General features: G+C 40.2%; 1 protein-coding gene across 1 annotated transcript in view; it reads left to right on the top strand.

Annotated features, from left to right (window-relative positions):
* Positions 1-20,467, top strand: part of fhit (fragile histidine triad diadenosine triphosphatase) — a 492,319-nt gene that overhangs the window by 12,914 nt on the left and 458,938 nt on the right. The gene's annotated exons all lie outside the window — the stretch shown is intronic.

Genomic DNA, 20,467 nt, shown 5'->3' with positions numbered 1-20,467 from the left:
TTTAAAGATCCAGAATGTCAATTAAGAAAAGTTAATTTGGGTTGCCTTTTTCTTTTACCAGAGGCACTGTCATGGCATTCTGTATAATACTGGTGTAGCCAAAGGAAAAGGTAAAAGTCACCATAGGGCTGCTGTCTTATTTGAGAAATGACTAGTGGTAAGTTTAACTTGAGACAAGGGGTAAGATTGAGATGGTGGGATCTTCATGGTAACCTTAGCCAGCGCAGAAACTGAAACTGTGCTGTTTGTGTCACTCCGCATCACAAACCAGCCATCCAGCTAACTGAGCTAACTGGCTCCCTCCTACATGGCATTAGTGATGACAGTGCCGTGATGTAATATCAATGGCAATCTGCCGTAAATTTACAAACAGAATCACTACGTTTCCTATGCTTTGCCAATCTTCCAAGAACTCAAATTTACCAATTTTTGCAACTTTACCTGTTGTTACAATTCTCTTTCACTCCTACAGTATTCCATTAGATCTGAGGTGCATTGCTATGCAGCAACATTTTCCCCATTTCTTTGCAATAGTATTACTTAGATTAACAACTAGTTCTTTTAAGATCTTATAGGTGAACATTTATGTATGAACAGAGAATGAATTGTAATATCAGTCCCCTCTTGTGCATTGTGAACATTTTAAACTGGGGACCTCGCCCATCTTTTCAACAGGACTGGGAATTTTCTGCAGGTTTTTACACATCATGAAACTTATTTTAGCCCAGCCTAGTTCAAACACTACTCTCGGGTCACTTTGGTTGAAGTCCTTTAAATTTTGTGTTATTTAAGCCATAATGCTCATGCTGCTGATATTTAAATTTGGACAAAAAATTTAATGCTATTATACTTGCCAAAGTGAACAGTAAATCTAATAGCTTTTGTATTGTGGAAATAATTCACAGCAACAGCGAAGAATGCCATAACAAGCAAATTGCATCTACACTCATGGTAGACACTAGCATGCATGTTAGTACACTCCAATATGCTGAATGATGATGATTTCATCTTTAGAAATGAGACAGTAAATATCTTGCATTATATTGAAAATAGTAAGCACGAACAGAGATGAGGTTAAGAACCAAGATGTAAAATTCATATGTGCAGCAACACTGGGCAACCTATCCTTAATTCCCTGGGCCAAAGTGCCACTGGTTAGAATTATTATAGAATCCCTACGGTATGGAATCAGCCCATTCTGCCCATCCAGTCCTCACCAACTCTCCAAGAGCATCCCACCCAGACCCAACCTTCATCCTATCCCTGTATCCCTACATTTGTTATAGTTAACCCACCTAGCATACATATCCCTGGACACTATGGCAATTTAGCATGGCTAATCCACCTAGCCTGCAAAACTTTGATTGTGGGAGGAAACCGGAGCACCTAGAAGAAACCCATGCAGACACGGAGAGAATGCGTAAACTACACACAGATGCCCAAAGATGTAATTGAACCTAGGTCCCTGGCGCTGTGAGGCAGCAGTGCTAACCACTGTGTTGGTTGATACCTTGTGGCCCATGTGACTTTCTCCAGATATATATTATCCACTGCTCCATCCTCTGCATGCATAAGATCATCTCAAAGTGGTGCTATCCTGACATTTTACAGCCCAACAGGCTGGCGTGACATCAGGATCACAAATTGGACAATGCAGTACGTGGTCATATAAATGAAATTAAATTACAGCAGCTGCTGGAAATCTGAAATTAAAAATAAGGAACTAGCAGGTCTGGCAGCATCTGTGGAAAGAGAAACAGAGTTAACATTTTAAGTGCAATGACTCTTCATCAGAACTGCTGCAGTCAGCAAGGTTAGACACAAATTCATGGAAATAAGCTCATTACCACTTATCAGCAAGATTCAGAATTAATTGTTGAAACCTTAAGGGGAAAATCAGAATTGTTTTTCAGTTGTTTTCTCAAAAATCAGAGCTTTTCATTCTCTATCATACCATTGTCCACTCCTCTCTAGGGCTGGAAAATTCTATCCTGTTTTCAGAGGCAATGTGGGGACTTCCTCCTTTTCTCTGAATCTTCCTGTATCCTCCAGGGATGGTGGAGGAGTAGATGACTTGTCTATGCAAAGGCTGCAACATATAGGAGTGCAGAAGTGGCTGTGCCTTTGCAGAATGATGGAGATGGAGTGGAGGCTATGGAGGGACAAACTCTGTGGCATGTCCTTTACCAACTGGGGCCAGTATCTCCACCTTACTTTACAGTGACCTCTGGGGGCCTGGCAGGCCTGTCCATGCATCTCAGTGTGAGTGTCTGTTCAGATTCCTCACCTCTATCCTGTCTTCAACTGAATCCGCTGAAGCAAAACATGCCTTCTAAAAAAATAAATTACCCTTTAACCCTGACCTGATTCAGCCTACTTGTGCCCAATGACTCATCATGTGCTGTTCCCAAATCTGTACTTGCATCCTAAGTAAGTGCAGTACACCAGTGTCTGAGTTGGTGACTGTGACTGTCAAAACAAGTGATGAAGTGCCAGAACAAATGATGAACCACTGATAAACAGAGGCCTTTTTATCAGTTCTGTGCTTTTGCAGTTTCTTTCCTTCTCCTGTGGTTCACCAAGCAGCAGTTCTTGGATGTCTGCACGCAGAAATGCAGAAGTGAAAAGTTAGTGTGTGGAAGGAGGGTTGTGATAGAAAGCACAACTTCCATGAGTACGTCATTTGCAGCTTACTCATATTGGCAGACTGCAGGACGGGAGCGACCTAGGAGTTAAGAAAAGGCATAAGACAGGAATATGCCGAGATCCTCAATGTTCATGGGTAATGATGGTGCCATGGGGCCCACCACAGCTGGCACCAGGTGCAAAAAAAGAACTATCTTGTCAATAGAGTTCAGGAAATGCGGGAGGACTTTGACCCATGCCAATTCATCTCTGCTTTTATTCTACGACATCTCATCCTATGGGGGAGCAGGCAGAATGTCAGTGGTTTGGTGATGTGTCCACCATGGTTTTGTTGCATTGATTGTTTGAGTGAACACCATAGTTCAACAGCTGGAGGTACGTAAAGGCAGTCAGAGGTAGATAAGAAGTTGGCAGCATTGGTGGGTACGTGAGAGTGAAGTGAAGATGTCAGGTATAAGCCGAGAGAAATGGTTGATTGATGAAATGATTGACACTAAGTAGGTGAGAGATTACCATTGTGGGAGGTGAGAAATACCTTGTAAAGGTGTATTTACTGTCATTGACCACCTGGGAGAGGATATTAGAATTCTGGTGAAACTGCTTCCAGAACTGGATCCAAAATCCAGGAGATGACTTTCCTAGCCACTTTCTTCCACTCTCTTTGGAGCATAGTCCATGGTCTCCTGGACATACATATGATTAAGGGGTCTCATTTCCTGTCTACAGCAAATTTATCACCTCTAGAATCACATTAATTACCATGAATCATCATGCAGGCCTGGTCTTCAGTTTCCAAAACTGTCCATTACCACAATCTTTTCGAGGAATTCTTCAGGGGAGACTACCTTACTATGTCATTATCAAACAACACTGCTGAGATTGTTGCCATATGCAGAACTCACCAGCAGTGCTATGGAGCAGAATTCAGCTCTGGAGGTATATCAGCCAGTACCACAATAAATTAGATGAGGTGGATGCTTTAAATTTTATATATTACCCACATTAAAATGAATAGGTGAGGAAGACTGGTGAATTGCAACTCGTATTCCTAACATACTGGATCACAAAAAGGTTAATTTTGCAGTATACAAAATGTGAGATCCTTTCCTCCACCACTGTCTCTTCTGAATTAATAAAAAGCAAAATGCACTCTGATCCTGGGAAGATTTTCTACCATTTACCACACTTCGGGTAAAGTAAGTAAAGGCAGATGATTCATCTTTCCTCTTCTGAACTCAAACCCGTACTCCATGTAATTATGCCTCGTACTTTATATGACCCAAACTACCCGTCTCTATTGCATATCATCTAGCCATATTCGCCCTTTTCAGTCTCTCTCTCGCCTGGGGTTCTGAATTGTCTTCCAAATTGCATGTATATGGTAGGATTCAGTAGTGTGTATACTTGTAAACAATGGGCATGATAGCCTGAAGATCTTTGTCCGTAATTCTTTTCATTGGCTTGTATGTGTATTCATTCAGGTCAGTTAAGTCAGTGGGGAAGGCTGGTTTGCGATGCAGAATGACACCAACTGTGTGGGTTCAACATGTGTACTAACTGAGATCACTATGAAGGCCGACCTTCTCAACCTCACCCCTTGCCTGAGGTATGGTGCCCCTCAGGTGAAACCTGCAACAGTCTCTCTCTGAAAAGACAGCAGCCTTATGGTTCTCTGGCACTATGGTGACTTCACCTTTATACGTGTATATGTAAAAGCGGACTCAATTTTTTTCATTTCAGCATGTCTTCAGTCACATTCTCTCATAGGTTAACAAAAGTACAATACTACGGATGCCAGAAATCTGAAATAAAAACGAAATGCTAGATAAGCTCAGGGAGTTCTGAAGAAGAGTCATATCAGACTTGAAATGATAACTCTTTTTCTATCTCAACAGATGCTGTCAGACCTGCTGAGTTTCTTCAGCACTTTCTGTTTTCATTTCCATCATTGTTTCTTCAGGAATGTTTCAATAGCTGTGATAAAAAAACTGTTTTCAATTGTTGGCATGTGAAATAACTGCACAGAGGCCAGTATCCTGTCACTAAGTAACTGTTTATTCACTTGTGCACAGTACATTGGCTGTGGCCAGCCAGCTTGGAGTCAGTCCCCTGAACTGAGGAAGTTCCAAATCCCCTGTTTATATTTGTCAACCAGGGCTTCCTGGTTGGCCCAGGTTAACAACCCCAATCAAGGATCTCATAGTCAACAACATCCACCTGGTTCCAATCACTACAGCATGTATAACAAATTTCACACCTCTTATCTGGCTGAGGCTTTCCTTTTGTTGTGCCATTAAATCCAAAAGGGACACAGATTATACAAACTAATTCTAATTCAGAGTCATGGATACGTTACTCAAGTTTTGTTGCAATTATAGAAATTATTAGAAACACTCATTTTTGCTGACTTTTAATACATTTATCAATGGGAGGCCGCAGTGCTCAATTTACTCTTAGTAAATCTTACATGATGACAGCAACATGTTACTCTTTACTCTCAACAACTATCAAAAATATACAAACCAATTCCAGCAGGAAAATATGAATGGGTTTGAGGGACTCTTCCAACTCACATTTAATCACATTGATCTTGTCTCAAAGTAGATGGATAACACACAATTTCTTAAATGCATTAGTGCATAGTGAACCAGCCAGTCATTACAATGTACCTTGAGCTGTAAGTATCATGCCACTAAATACAACATGTAGTAATGATCTATATAATGACAAAATCACTGTTTTGGCACTAAAGTTGTTCAATAAATCTGATTTAAATTGCATTACACATACAGCTAGACTATTGAAGCAATAACTGTTTAGAATGTATATTTAATTATCATATAGATATTACTATATGGAAATAGACCTTTTGGTACAACCAGTTATGATATTGTTTATTCTCCACATAAACAGGATACCTAATCCCCAAATGTTTGCTCTAACTCTGAGTCACTCTTTTATTTGGTTATTTACAGAACAATGCACAAATGTTGACATGATATCTGCTTCACCAACTCTCGTAGTGCACTCTGCAACCTTCCTCCTGCGCACTCGTCTACATATGTTAAATTTAAAGATATCTATTTACTTCTTGCTCTCGACAATAAAGCTAATTCATTCATTCGTTCATTCATTTACTCAACAGAGAGATTTTTCTCTCTATTGTGATATATTTGTAATGAAGAAGAAACGTAAGAATCAAATCACTCCTTAATCTCCTTCACTCTCACAAAACCAGCTCTAATTAATCTTGTTGTATTTATTTTTACTGGTTAACTGCAGGCATCATCCAAAATCAACTGTTTTGTACCCTGTGTGAGGTCTTAACAGGAAAAGAGGAGAAAGGGAGAGAGTAGGCTGTTAACTTTTTCAAGCCTATTCCACCATTCAATGAGATCACGATTGATGAATTCCAGATATATGTATCTGTTCTATATCCCTTAGCTTTGCTGAATATTCGTCTATAAATCTTGGTTTTAATATTTACAATTAATCGAGCAGCAATTTCCACTTGTAGAAGAAATTACCTTTGCATGAATCAATGATTTAATTAAAATATCTGGTCTAAATTTTTACACTGTGCTCCTAATCCTTGACTCTCCAACTGGCAGAAATAGTTTCTCTTAATCAATCTAATCTTTTCCCCTTAATATTTTCAAAATGTTTATCAATCAGCATTTTCTCTCCTAAATTCAGGGAATTCGAAACCTAGTTTTGTTTAATCTCTCCTCATAGCTTGACTCTCAAGTTCAGGTATCACCAATAAATTTAAATCAAACTCCTTCCAAGTCAATGTGCCCTTCCTAAGATATGACACCCAGAAATGCTTACAGTATCGTAGTAGGTATGGTTTAACCACACCTTTGCCTACCTAAAGTATGATTTCTTATATTTTTAGTCCACCAGATATAAAGGATGACTTTCTGTTGGCTTTTCTGATTGTTTTGTTTAGCTGTTCATGTCATTTGAATTAGCTGTGCACCTGGACACTAGATCTTTCAACCCAGACAATTCCCAGCTTTTCACAATTTAGAAAGAACATTGTTTTATTCTTTTTGAGTCCAAAGTAGATGATCTCATACTTACCTACATTGAAAGTCATTTGTCATCATTTTGCCCATTCATTTATCCATTCAATATCTTTTTCCAATCATTCCATTTATACTGCTTACAATACAGCCCATATTTGTGCCTTTGGCAAATTTGAATACGTGGCTTTCTATCTCATCATCTAATTTATGAATATAGTGATTATTTGAGGCCCCAACATAATTCCTTACACTATAGAAAATATTTAATGGAGTCTATGGTAGTCTTATTCACTGGTTTGAAAGCCATCAATAGTGCTATATCATTTCTTTTAGGGAAGGCCCAGGAAGGCCTGAATGCCACTGAAAGCAGTTGGCTCTCCCCAGGATCAAAGTTCCCGGAAGATAGTGGCTGCTGCTAATAAGGCACAAACATGAGGTCAAGGAATATTGTTGGATGCCAAGTCACAGATGAGTGATGGCAGATTGGCTGTTTTAGAATAGGGGCCACAAGGGAGGGAAGAAGATGGCTGGCAGCAAAGAAAGGGGATGCTGTCAATGGGACACCCGATTCCCAATGTTGGGTCCCTTTGATTAGGCAGCATGCCTTTGAACACAGAACTCTCAAAGCCCCCACAAATAATTCTGCATCAGTTTGCTTGTCATGCTCACTGCATGATGAACTCCCCAACTGCTTTTGAGTTAATACTTGCCGTAATGGGAGGAGACTCTTAAGTATGCATTAAGTTCCAACTTTACCTCAAATAGGCAGTAGGGATTCTATCCATGGGCCTTCCAATCACAGACTTAATGGGGTGGAGGTGGGAATGTAGTGTGGTCCTCAGCTGCCACCCTCTAGTCTGATTAAATCCTGCTTCTGCCACTCACCAAATAGATGGGCATTAAATTCCACCCCATTAGACACATCCTGCCAAATAAAATACTGTTATGGGTATAAATTAATTCTGGGTAGGGAGGGGAGTTGGTGAGCTCAGTTGGCTCAATTTCTAGTGTGTGCTTCAGAATAACAACAACAGTGTGGGTTTAGTTCCCATCTGACTAAGGTAAACTTGGAAACTGTCTCATTACTCTGTTCCTGAGATGGAAAAGCATTAGAAAATCACCACTGACAAAACAAAACTCCAACAGAAACAGCTCAGGATGAAACATCAGCTGACAATGACTCAAGAACCCACCTTCAGGCAAAGCACACATAAATGAATGAAATTAGTTCTGTCTCATAGTAAATTCATTTTAAACACCTCCTACTGATTAGTCATTTTATCCATTAACTGTCAATTAATGGATAGTCTAATCTCCTGTGAATAGTCTCTATTGCTTCCTATTGAAGTCAGCCTTACCTAAACCTGTTTTAAACCATTAGCTATTTTGTGTTTCTCCCTTTCAAATATAATAATGAACTTGATTATACAAAAGTTTCAATTCAACAAATATTCATACACCATAAATCTGCTGCCTTACTAAATCTAATATGGCTTATGTGATAACTGAGGCTAGAGGAGTGCATTGTCACCCCAATCTACTCTCGCTAGTCTATGCATCACAACGTAAAAATTAAAATACTTTTTCCAGTTACCAATGACTAATTTAATACCACATCTATATGAGGTTTTAAACAACAAATATATCAGCCAGCTTTTTAATAAATATAACGATTGGATTATCATCAAAACAAAACTTATTCAATAAAGATGCAATAATTGGCTGATGTACACAGTCAGTAAAATTGAAGTATAAATGCTTATTTCTCAAAATATCCCAAAATACACATGCAAACACACTCTTCAGGAAAAGAGAAAGAACAAAGATTTCTCGGAAGAGATCACCTTCCTAAAAAAAAGTGCTTTGGTCAAGGGATTATTCTTGAGAGAAAAAGGATAAAGTGCAAGCTGTTCCAGAATCTGTTACTTTGATGTTCTGCTCAAATCACTAATTAGGTATGGCTCTCTCTGAAGTGTTGCAGATATATCGTGCTCCAGAAATAGACTTGAAATGTTTCTTCAATCACTCTTTGAAAAGAACAAAGAAGTTTCACTCTGAACATACAACAAGAGGGTTTTCTTTTCAGAAATCAGAGAGATCAGCTGTGCAGCTTGTTTTAAAGCAAACTTCAACTCCAACTCAGTTTGTTCTCAGCCGTCTTCCCTCCAACTGAATCAGGTAAAAGAAGAATGTCTCTCCGCCATGCACCATTCAAAACAAGCCCAGCATGGTCAACAACAAGGCAAGAAGTTAACACCTGTCATATGATTTCTAAAAACCTTGTTTAAAAAGAACACTAACATCCACAGTGAACTTCCAATGACCTCTTCTAAAGAACCAATTCAAAGTATTTCTGCAAAGTTTGAGTGTGGTTCATATGTGAAATGAACTTTCAGAGAAAGTGATCGATGTGGGTACAGTTACAACATTTAGAAGACATTTGGATAGGTACATGAATAAGAAATGTTTGGACAGATATAGGCCATGCACAGGCAGGTGGGACTAGATTGGTTTGGGATTATGGTCGGCATGGACTAATTGGACTGAAGGGTTGGTTTGGGCTGTATGACTGTATGTCCTCCAAGCAATATTAAATATAAAGTAAGAGTACCTTCGTAATACTTGTTTCATCGATGTAAATTGTTTCAGAAATCTTGAACACACTCAAAAAGCTCACTAACTTTTTGTAATATGGCAATCCATTTATTACGATTTCAATCAAGGGTAAAATCTCTGATTAAAACCACTGCTTTCACTTACATGCCTGTCCAAACTCACTATTCATAGAAGATGCCCATTCACAGATATTACCAGGAATACTTCAGCAACTCCTCATTCAATCTTAAATCCTTTTCTATCCCTTAGTTCCATCCATAAAGTCTCCATTGCTTGCTTACTTTTAAATTAATGCTTTTATCATTTAAGCAAATTCATTATTAATTATTAAGGTAACTACTGCTCTACCACATCTCCAATTTCTCCTAGTTTAGTTAGTTTAGAGTGCTGAAGATTTGCAGCCATAGCTCTGTGATGGCTAATAAATCATATCTTCCAAGTTGAGTTTATGCCTGCAGTTCATTCAAATTGTTTTTATACTCTGTGCAATTGTACGGAGAACTACTTCCTGTGCTATGGAGTATAAAACAGCACAGAACACTCTAAATTAGGATTGTACCTCTGCTATTGTTATTAAACTCCTACCATAAAATTTACCATTCCTTTCTAAGATTTATCCATTGCAGCATTTTTAATATCTTATAAACATGAACCTTATAGGATCCTTGATCTTATAATACAGGCATAGAGCATAAAAGCAAGGAAGTGATGCTACACCTCTGCAAATCATCAGGCAGACCATGCTGAATATTCTGTTCAGCTTTGGGGACTTTATTTAAGGAAGGATGTTAAACCTGTGGAGAGAATTCAAAGGGAGGTTTACTAGAATGATACCAGGAGTGAAGGATTTTAGATACGAAGAAAGGTTCGAGAGATTAGGCTTGTTGTCCTTGCAGCAGAGATTAAGAGGTGACCTTATTGAGGTGTTCAAAATTATGAACACTTTTGACAGGGTAAAGAGGATATACTGTTTCTACTAGTTGGTATGTCAACAACTTGGGGTGACAATTTCTAGACTGTCAACAAGACAGCTCAGACTGAGATGAGGTAAAACTCTTTAGTCAGAGAGTCGTTAGGATTTGGATTGTGCTGCCTAGGAGAGTGTTGGAGGTGATTCCACAGGAGGTTTCAAAAGAGAGCTGGATATATATTTGAAAGTGATGAACTTAGAGAGTGACAAAGATAGGGCTGGAGAGTAGGATGAGCTGGGTAGCACTTTTGCGAGCTGGTACAGACACAATGGGTCGAATGGCCTCCTTCTATACTGTAAAGTTCAATGGTTCTATACTATGATTAACTCCTTTCCCTTCTGCTTTCCCAAGTCGCCTAGTTTGTCCCCATTCCGTGTATAATTATTAATTTTATTTTTACCAAACTGTACACCTCACACTTACTGACACAGAATTTCATCTGGCAAGCTTTTGCCCATTTCACCATGACATCAATATCCCCTTGTAGCATCCTTTGTCTTCAGAGTGACTTATAATGCTTCCTATTTTGGGGTCATCCGCAAATTTGAACAACATTGTCTGAAGCCGTATATTCAAATTACAGAGGACAGAACTGTTCCCAGAGCACAATCATTTGGGACATTGATGCTGTCTTCCACCTAAATTATTCCGAACTTTAATCGGAGTTTTTTAAACCATTCTAATGATTTTCAGACTAAATGGCTACTGCTCCAAATAACATAACTGCTATCTCCTCCAACACTTTCCGAAGTGTTGTGTTGTTGAAGACTTTGGGAAATTTTTTGTATACCACATCAACTCCATTTCTCCATCTGCATTATTACACACATCTTGAAAGAATTTTACCATGGTTTACTTTTGTGTGATATCAGTGTACCTAATAATTACTAACACATTGTTGTCTCTCTGTACATATCTAAGATTTCAAGTTTATTTGTCCAAGCACATCTTTACATTGTTATTACTTATTCTCAAGTCCAGCTAGATCATTAGCTGTCTTGCAGTGCTGAAGATTTTCTATTTGATCATTTAGCCCATCCATGGCAGCCATAAAATTAACAGCTCAATAGATAAGATATCCCGATGACAGTTTTATGGAAAAACTTACAGAAAAATTATTGCTTAATTTTATATTGTGCATTTAGAACAGCAGTAGAGCACACAAATCTGACCTGGTGACTCAGGTTCTATAAATGTCTCAGAAAGTAGAATAATTAGGACAAGCCTGACCTAATGATGTCTAAATGTAAATGTTGGTGTAATTAACAGGAGAAAATTATTGTTCTTTTTTAATCCCAATGCAAGTACTTAAACATTGAAAAGTAGCAATATTTTTGGCCCTGACAGAGTTAACATACTGATTGAAGAATAAATATTGCTTTAAGTGGTTTATACTGCTCAAATATATTGAATTGTCACTCAAATGAAGGACACTATTGCTGTTAAGTAGTGGGCACATATTCAATACTAGTATTGCACCATGGGACTCTGAAAATAGAATATCAAAGTGCTATCACTGTAAATGATACATTCATTAACAAAGAAACAATACTATAAACACTCTACATACACTCATCCACTATATATAGTCAAATTCCCATTCCTCCAACCAGCAAAGATAATCTGCCTTCCAGCCTGGTCACTGTAATTTTCAGCCAGTCCAGCCTCTAAAACCATCCCCTGTTACTGAGAGAGAGTCCTGGTTGCTTCTCGTCCAGCTGTTGAAGAGAATTTAGTTATGTGACATAACAGTCCAAAATACAACCTACAACTTACACTTATCTGTCAGTGTACATTGTCAAACAAGCCATCGCTAGTGCAAAGTCTTTTAGTAGATTATTTGTGAAATGTTTGCTATGCCAGTAAAGGGGTGGGCAACACATTATATCACTCCCTCTCTATCCGCTGTCTCTCTTTCTCCTTCTTAAAACTTGTCTTCAAGAGCAGCACTGGAAGCTATCAGGATTCATTTTCAGTAATAGGAGATGGTTTTAGGATCAAATTGGACTGGCTGAAAATCAGGGCGATCAAGTTGATTATCTTTGCTGGTGGGAAGAACGGGAATTTGCTAATACATAATGTTCGAGTGCATGTAGAGTGGTTTGTAGTATTGTTTCCTTGTTAATAAATGCATTATTACAGTGATAGCACTTTGATATTCTATTTACAGAGTCCCATGGTACAATAGTAGCATCGAATATGTGCCCACTACTTAACAGTAATAGTGTCCTTCGTTTGAGTGACAATTCAATATATTGGAGCAGCAAGAACCTCCCCACTATAGCAAGTCTGTGATCAGCACCTCTCCAGACAGAAGCTTCACCACTACATCACACTGAACCTCCTTACCAGACTTTACCCACACATGGTCTGGAAATAAGAAGCATTTGCTGAGACACAGAAACATCCTTATAAAAATGACGAGTTTTCAAATTTCCTCATAAAGCTCTCTAAACAGTATTCACACAAGTTCAGCACATATAGTTAAAGATGAAGAAATGCAAACATTTCAAAATGGTTATTTTGAGAAATGGTAAATTGGCAGTACATTTCAAAAATCAAAGCTATTTCTCCAATGAATTTCTATTTCAGATAATAAATCAATATTGCTGTGATAGAGGATGGAAAATATAATTTTGATTACTACAGCATTTCTCCATTTTTCTGTGTGCTGCAAAATCACAATCTACTATATGCTGATGGTGGTCAAAGTTCTGGACAATGGTCAGTCCTTTTAAATCAAGATTATAAGGAAATTAAAATTAAAACTGAAAATTAGATGCCACCAAGACAACCCTTCACAAACATTCAAGTTAACACGTGCAGAGGAAGTTAGAATATTACCTCCGCTGCCCGGATTGGGGTAAACAGAGGCCAGCCTGCCAGCCAGAAGACAGGTCGTCATAATTTCTCTGTTGAGAAACCATCACTTTTGACATCGGCTGTGAAGGAAGGTAATTGGTTCAGTGTTCAGTTGTGGTCCTAATGTGGCTGTTCATTCAACATTTTATGCCCTTAACTGATGGTGTGTTGAGAAGTTTGAACATGTACCTCCTTATCCAGAGCTTACTTCCTAAGGATAAGACCTCTCCAGTGCCAACCTGCCCAATTATTTGCCCTTCCCGACACATTCCACATCACCTCCAGAGACGGGAAAATTACAGCCTCACAGTTTCATCATATTATGGTATCTTAATACATTGGCACAGTACCCTTGCGTTTTTTATACACCAGTTAAACAAAACTTGTTTTAGTGAAAACTTCTGAGTATTCTCAAGATTATCTGATAAGGTCATCACTTCACTTCAACTAATATGACCTTAACAAAATGATCCATTTCATGATACGTAAATATATTGTTTATTTTTGATATTCCTAGGTTTTGAAATTCAAAATTTGTGTTTATAATTTCTCAGCTGTACAAATATTACTTATTATTGCTGAAAAAAAGACATTTTGTTCAAGGCTTCTGTCCTGCAGACATCATGGCAATTCTTAAAAATACCAATGTGAAGGGGAACAACAGTTTTATACTATATGACAAGTAGTGCTCATTGTTTGGCAAATGGAATCTGATTGGTAGAGATATTGCTATGGAGAATGTTAACTGTCGAGCTTTGCTTGAATTTAAAAGAGGCACGTTGACTTTGATCAGTCAAAGCATTGCCACAAGGAATGAATGAGAGGAACTTCCTTTTTTGTTGAGTTGGACAAAGTCAGAAATCACACAACACCAGGTTATCGTCCAAAAGGTTTATTTGAAAAGACAAGCTTTTGGAGCCTCAGTCCTTCTTCAGGTTTAAGTGAGAGAGGTAATATCAGACACAGAATTCAAATATCACGTGTGTCTCTGTGTGTGTGTTGTGTGTGTGTGAGAAAGTAAGTAAGTGAGAGCGCGAGAGTGAGGAGGGGAGAGATGGTCAGTCACACACTCTCTCACCCACAATCACACACACATGAATCTATGGGGTGAATGTGTATTTGCAGATACATTTTATTTTGCTCAAAAAGCACACAATTTATAGACAGTCAGTCAATATGGCGTTTTATAAATTCCTACTTTAGAAATAAAACCAGTCTACCTCCAAACTAAAACCTGAACAGATTCTAAACAAGGTCTCACACCTAACATGCATTGTCTGACCTAAAATGTCACCTCTTCTTTACACTAATAAAACCTTTAGTTCTTTCAGGACCGTGACGTGAAAGAAAGTTGGAGATTTACATTTATATATTAATCAATTAAAACCTTCTAACTGATTAAAGAATTAAGAGCACCTCAGATCATCAGACACCATTTCCACCACCTCCAGCGAGATGCCACCACCAGACACATATTCCCCTCCCCTCCCTTGTCTGCCTTCCACAGGGACCGTTCCCTCCGGGACACCCTGGTCCACACTTCCTTCATCCCCAACACCTCCCCACAGCCCTACAGCACCTTCCCCTGTAACTGGCAATGATGCAACACCTGCCCATTTACCTCCTCCCTCCCCAGTATCCAAGGGCCCAAACATACCTTCCAGGTGAAGCAACACTTCACCTGCACTTCCCAGAATCTGGTCTACTGCATTCGCTGCTCGCAATGTGGTCTCCTCTACATTGGGGAAACGAAGCGTAGACTGGGCGACCGATTCGCAGAACATCTACGTTCCACTTGCAAAAAAGACCCTGAACTACCTGTTGCCTGCCATTTCAACACATCACCCTGTTCCCTGGTTTGCTTCAGTGTTCCAGCGACGCCCAATGCAAGCTGGAGGAACAACAGCTCATTTTTCCGCTTGGTGACCCTACAGCCCTCCGGACCCAATATGGAATTCAATAATTTTAGGGCCTAAACCACATAGCCTGCCATTACACATCCCCTGTTGTTAGTCACTAACCGTCCCCATTAACAACTATTCACCCTCCCAGCCTGAACGTTTGCAACTCCTTTGTCTGTCCAACTGTCTTTCTCTCTCTTTGGGCTCTATCCTATCGTTTACTCCCCACCCCACCCACTTCCCTATTTTCTGCATATAAACTGACTTTTTCCCAGCCACCATCAGTTCTGAGGAAGGGTTATCAGACCCAAAACATTAACTCTGTTTTCTCCTTCACGGATGCTGCCAGACCTGCTGAGCTTTTCCAGCAACTTTGTTTTTGTAAGAGCATCTTGGGTTCGTTTTAGTACATCCTCATCAATGGTGTGAACCTTTGTTCTTTTACTAATAAATTCTGTGTCTGATACTACCTCTCTCACTAACACCTGAAGAAGGACTGAGGCTCTGAAAGCCTATGTTTTCAAATAAACCAGTTAGACAATAAACTGATTTTGGACCTTGTCCATCCCAGTCCAACACTGGCACCTCCACATTTTGTTGAGTTGAATTAGGCACAATATATATGCATGATCTTTCTATCTGCAAGGAACAGGGCCCTGTGTAGTGACATATGTAGCATGCAGTACACACAAGTGTCAAACTACAGGCCAGACTATCTCTCAAATTGGTTGTCAGCATAATTCATAGCAAACTCAGATTACTGAGCTAATATAAGTCAATCACCAACTCACATCTGACGTGGACAGTGAATTTAAACTTTTCCAAGCATTCGCTGACTGGGGACAGTCAGCACTTCACCTGTTGTGAACAGCAAAAGGGACTTCTTTTTTAAATCATTCATGGGATTTGAGCTTTGCTGCCTGGGCCAGCATTTATTGCCCATCTGTAGTTGCCTTTGAGAAGGTTGTGGTGAGCTGCCTTCTTGAACTGTTGATTCCATTTTGTGTTGGTAGACCATAATGTCATGAGGAAGTGAGTTCTCGGATTTTGATCAATGGCACTGAAGGAATGGTAATACAATTCTAAATCAGGATGGTGAGTGGCTTGGAAAGGAACTTGCAGGTAGTGTTACTCTATGTCTGCTGTCCTTGTCCTTCCAGATGGAAGTAGTAATTTATTTGGAAAGTGCTACCTAATTTCTGCAGCGTATTGTGTAGGTGGTACAATGCTGCTACTGATAGTAGGTAGTGGAAGGAATGAATGTTTATAGATGTGGGGCCAATCAAGTTGAATGCATTTTTCTGGATGGAGTCAAGCTTCTTGATTGCTGTTGGAGCAGTGGATGGACAGACTTTGGGAAGTCAGTAGGCAAGCTAGGCTCTAGCCTGCCTTTGTAGGCCCCGTATTTATATGACATACTGTTTGATATGAATCGCCAATCCTTGTAATGTGTGGTCTACATACCTCGCATTACACCAGATCATTTCTCATTTGCGTCATTGACAAAACATGTTATGACAAACAGAAGCATCCTGTTTGTGGTAAACCACATATCTTGCGACTGCTCTGCAACAAAATGAAACAGCTTGGTTCAACTGTTAGCTTAATCTGAAACTGTTAATCTTAACTTGCTCATTATAAAATTTCAAGGCACATCATAATTTTGTATGTATTAGAGACTTTTACGACATACACTGCACAACATAACTGGTAAAAATAAATTACAACGTTGTGTTGTGAGCTACATTGTTACTATTTACACACATGATTTGATATTAGTCAGCTTCCAACGACATTCTTACTTCTGCTGGGGGTCATACTACAGAATTATAACGATCAGGTAAGAAGTCACATTCAAAGGTCAAACTTCATGGAATGCTGCAGTGCCATAAAATCACTCAATTATCTGGCATATACATAACAAGATACAGCCTTTTCTGTTTAAGCAAAAAATAAAGTCTTTGAAATAATAACCTCAGCTTTGTCACTGCCTTCATAACTTTAATGTTTAATGGGCAAAAGTAGAATAAATCTGAAATTGGTATAGGGCTTACAGTGCACAATTAACCCACAAACTTTCATGGTAAAACATTTGAGTAGGTTCAATTCCTACTGCTGTTTTCTTTTAAATGACTCACGAATGCAGCTTATGTTGTCCGTGTGGTCATTGGCTGCATCAATTAATATCTAGTTGCTAGTTCTTTTCTGAGACAGCCTGAATGTCTAAAAGGGAAATGTCTAAAAGGGCACAATGGCTAAAAGTTTTGGATCTCCAGAATCAGAGGTTCTTTGGTCTTATGTTTAGCGTTTAAGTCACTGCCACATCTCTTCCAGAGATGCCTACCTTGAAGAGGTTCTGCTCTTTTCTCTGACAGGATTTCCATTCTAATCTTTTTTTTCTTGTTCACCATCATTACATTCCAGTTCTGAAGAAGGGTCGCTAGACCCTAAACAGTAACTCTGCTTTCTCTCCATAGATTCTGCCAGACCTATTGAGTTATTCCAGCAAATTCCATTTTTGCTTGCAATTTCCAGCATCTGCAGTTCATTTTTTTTTGTCTAAAAGGGGAGACTTGTTATGGTTGCAATACATATTGGGAGCCTTTTCTAAACAGAACACATTTGGCAATGGCTAAATATTATGGAGAGCATGCACCAAGGATTTCAGACAATGAAGTCAAAGCCTTGGTGTAAAACATGGGAAACAGAAGATATGGCTGTATCAGGGATGAGGAAGCTCTCCGGACACGTATTCAAAAGGCTATAGAGAAAATATCAATGGCAACGTCAGCACTGTTGCTGAAGAAACAGATGCAATGCAGGAAAAAGAGGGATGATAATTGCCAAGGTGAGTTATGTTATGTTACTGCTTTAAGAGCTGACTACGTTAATGGTCCAAGAACCAAAATGACATCATATGACCAGCATCCATGAGGCGTCCTGTTAGCAGTTAGACTAAGGATGTGTACCGAAATTGCACGGTCACTGAAAGTTATCAGTTTATCTGTTGATTTGATTTGATTGATTTTATTGTCAAGTGTACCGAAATATAGTGAAAAGCTTTGTTTATGAGCGGTATAGGCAGATCACAGCAAGCAAAGGATGTACCAATCAAAAAGACTTAGAGGCATACAGGTTACATTGTAGATTACCTTATTTGTGCCTAGAATCCATTCAATAGTCTGATAACAGCTGGAAAGAAGCTGTTCCTGAACCTGCTTGTGCGTGAGTTCAGGCTTCTGTATCTTCTGCCTGACGGAAGAAGTTGTAGGAGATCATTACCAGGGTGTGATAGATCTTTGACGATTTTGGCCGCCTTTCCGTGGCAGTGAGCTGTGTAAATAGAGTCCCTGAATGGATGGTTGGCTTCCGTGATGGTCTCGGGGTGTGCACACCACTTTCTGTAGTTTTTTACGGTCCTGGGCAGAGCAGTTACCATACCAGGCCGTTATGCACCTGGACAGTATGCTTTCAATGGTGCATCTGTAGATGTTGGTGGGGACCTTACGGACATGCCAAATTTCCTGAGCTGCCTGAGGAAGAAGAGGCGTTGCTGTGCCTTCTTGACTGTCACATATACATGGGAAGTCTGGGACAGGTTGTTGGTCATCGTCACTATGAGGAACTTGATGCTCTCCACTCTCTCAACCTCGGTTCTGTTGATGTAGATGGGGGCATGTTCTCCTCCTTTCTTTCTGAAGTCAATGATCAGTTCTTTAGTTTTGCCGACGATGAGAGACAGATTGTTTTCATTGCACCACATCACCAAGCCCCCTCTCTCCCTGCTGCAGTTTGATTGGTCATTGTCAGATATCTGTCCCACTACCATGGTGTCGTCAGTGAACTTGTAGATGGCGTCCGTTCGGAATTTGGCAACACAGTCGGAGGTGTGCAAGGAGTACAGTAGGGAGCTGTTGCGGGGGATGGGGGGGGAGGCTCCACTGTTGAGTGTTATTGTGGAGGAGGTGCAGTTACCTACCTTCACTGATTGCAGTCTATGGGTCAGACAGCTGACTATCCAGTTGCAGAGGGCGGAGCCAAGACCAAGGTCACGTAGTTTTGAGATCAGTCTGGAGGGGATAATGGTGTTGAAGGTGGAGCTGTAGTCAACGAGCAGGAGTCTGACATAGGTGTCTTTGATGTTCCAGAGATGAGTGCAGGGCTAGGGATATGGTATCCTCTGTGGACCTGTTATATCAGTAGGCAAGCTGTAGGGGATTGAGACAGGCTGAGAGACTGGAGTTGATGTGGGCCATGACCAGCCTTTTGAAGCCCTTCATGATTATTGAAGTCAGAGCCACTGGGCGGTAGTCATTGAGGCACATTGCACGTTTTCTTGGGTATGGGGATGATGGTGATCTTCCCGAAGCACGTGGGAACTTTGGCTTGTAGGAGGGAGAGGTTGAAGATGTCGGTGAATACCTCCGCCAGTTGATCTGAGTGCTTAGCCGGGGACACCATCCGGGCTCATCGCTTTTCTTCGGTTGACTTCCAGGAAAACCGATCTGACGTCTGAAGCAGTGACAGAGGGAACAGGTGTGTCCAGGGCTGTCGGGGCAGGTATTGCCACGCCGGTGGTATTCTGCTCAAACGAGCATAGAAAGCATTCAGTGTGACAGGGAGGAATGTGTCACTGTCCACTATCTTACACTGTTTCATTTAGTATCTTGTATTGTCATTTAGGCCTTGCCATAGACGGTGGGAGTCTGTTTGGTGGTTTGGGCATCTAACCTGGTCCGGTACTGCTTCCTGGCCTCCCTGATAACTTGGTGGAGGTCATATCTGGATTTTCTGTATAGGTCCGGGTCACCCGACTTGAATGCTGCGCATCTGGTCTTCAGTAGGGAGTGGATTTTCTGGTTCATTCAAGGTTTACAGTTGGGGAACACTCGGATTGATTTCTTTGGTACACAGTTCTCCACACATTTGCTAATGAAATCTGTGACAGTGTGACACACTCATCTAGGTTTTCTGCTGAACACTTGAGCAGGGTCCAGTTCACCTAGTCTAATCAGTCCTGCAGACAGTCTTCCACTGCCTCGGACCAGCACTGTACTTTGTTTCGTGAAGGATTCTCCTGTTTCCCCTTCTGCATGTAAGCTGGGAGGAGGAACACAGCACTGTGGTCAGATTTTCTGGAGCTCCAGGGTTGTGGAAGATTCAGTACCAAGTTAAGTGATTTTTGGAAGGGAGAGAATTTTGGTGGGTCATCTGGAGAGGGGATGGGAGTGTTAGAAGGAAGGGCAAGGAGGTGGTACACAGTGGGCATCCAATTTCTCAATGCCCAATCAGTGCCAGATTGAGGAACTCACCAAAGTGTCCTACTATCTCTCACTAAAGTGACAAGCTGCTTGCACAGGGTGACCCGTCGTGCACAGTGGATGGTAACAGACCTGCATCCAGCTGGGTTAATGCCAGCAGTGGCAGATTGAGGCCCCTA

The sequence above is a fragment of the Rhincodon typus genome, chromosome 16, assembly GCF_021869965.1.
Source record: "Rhincodon typus isolate 14 chromosome 16, sRhiTyp1.1, whole genome shotgun sequence".
Taxonomy (NCBI): Eukaryota; Metazoa; Chordata; class Chondrichthyes; order Orectolobiformes; family Rhincodontidae; genus Rhincodon; species Rhincodon typus.
Note: the sequence above shows the minus strand (reverse complement) of the source record. Positions and strands in the feature narration are given on the sequence as shown.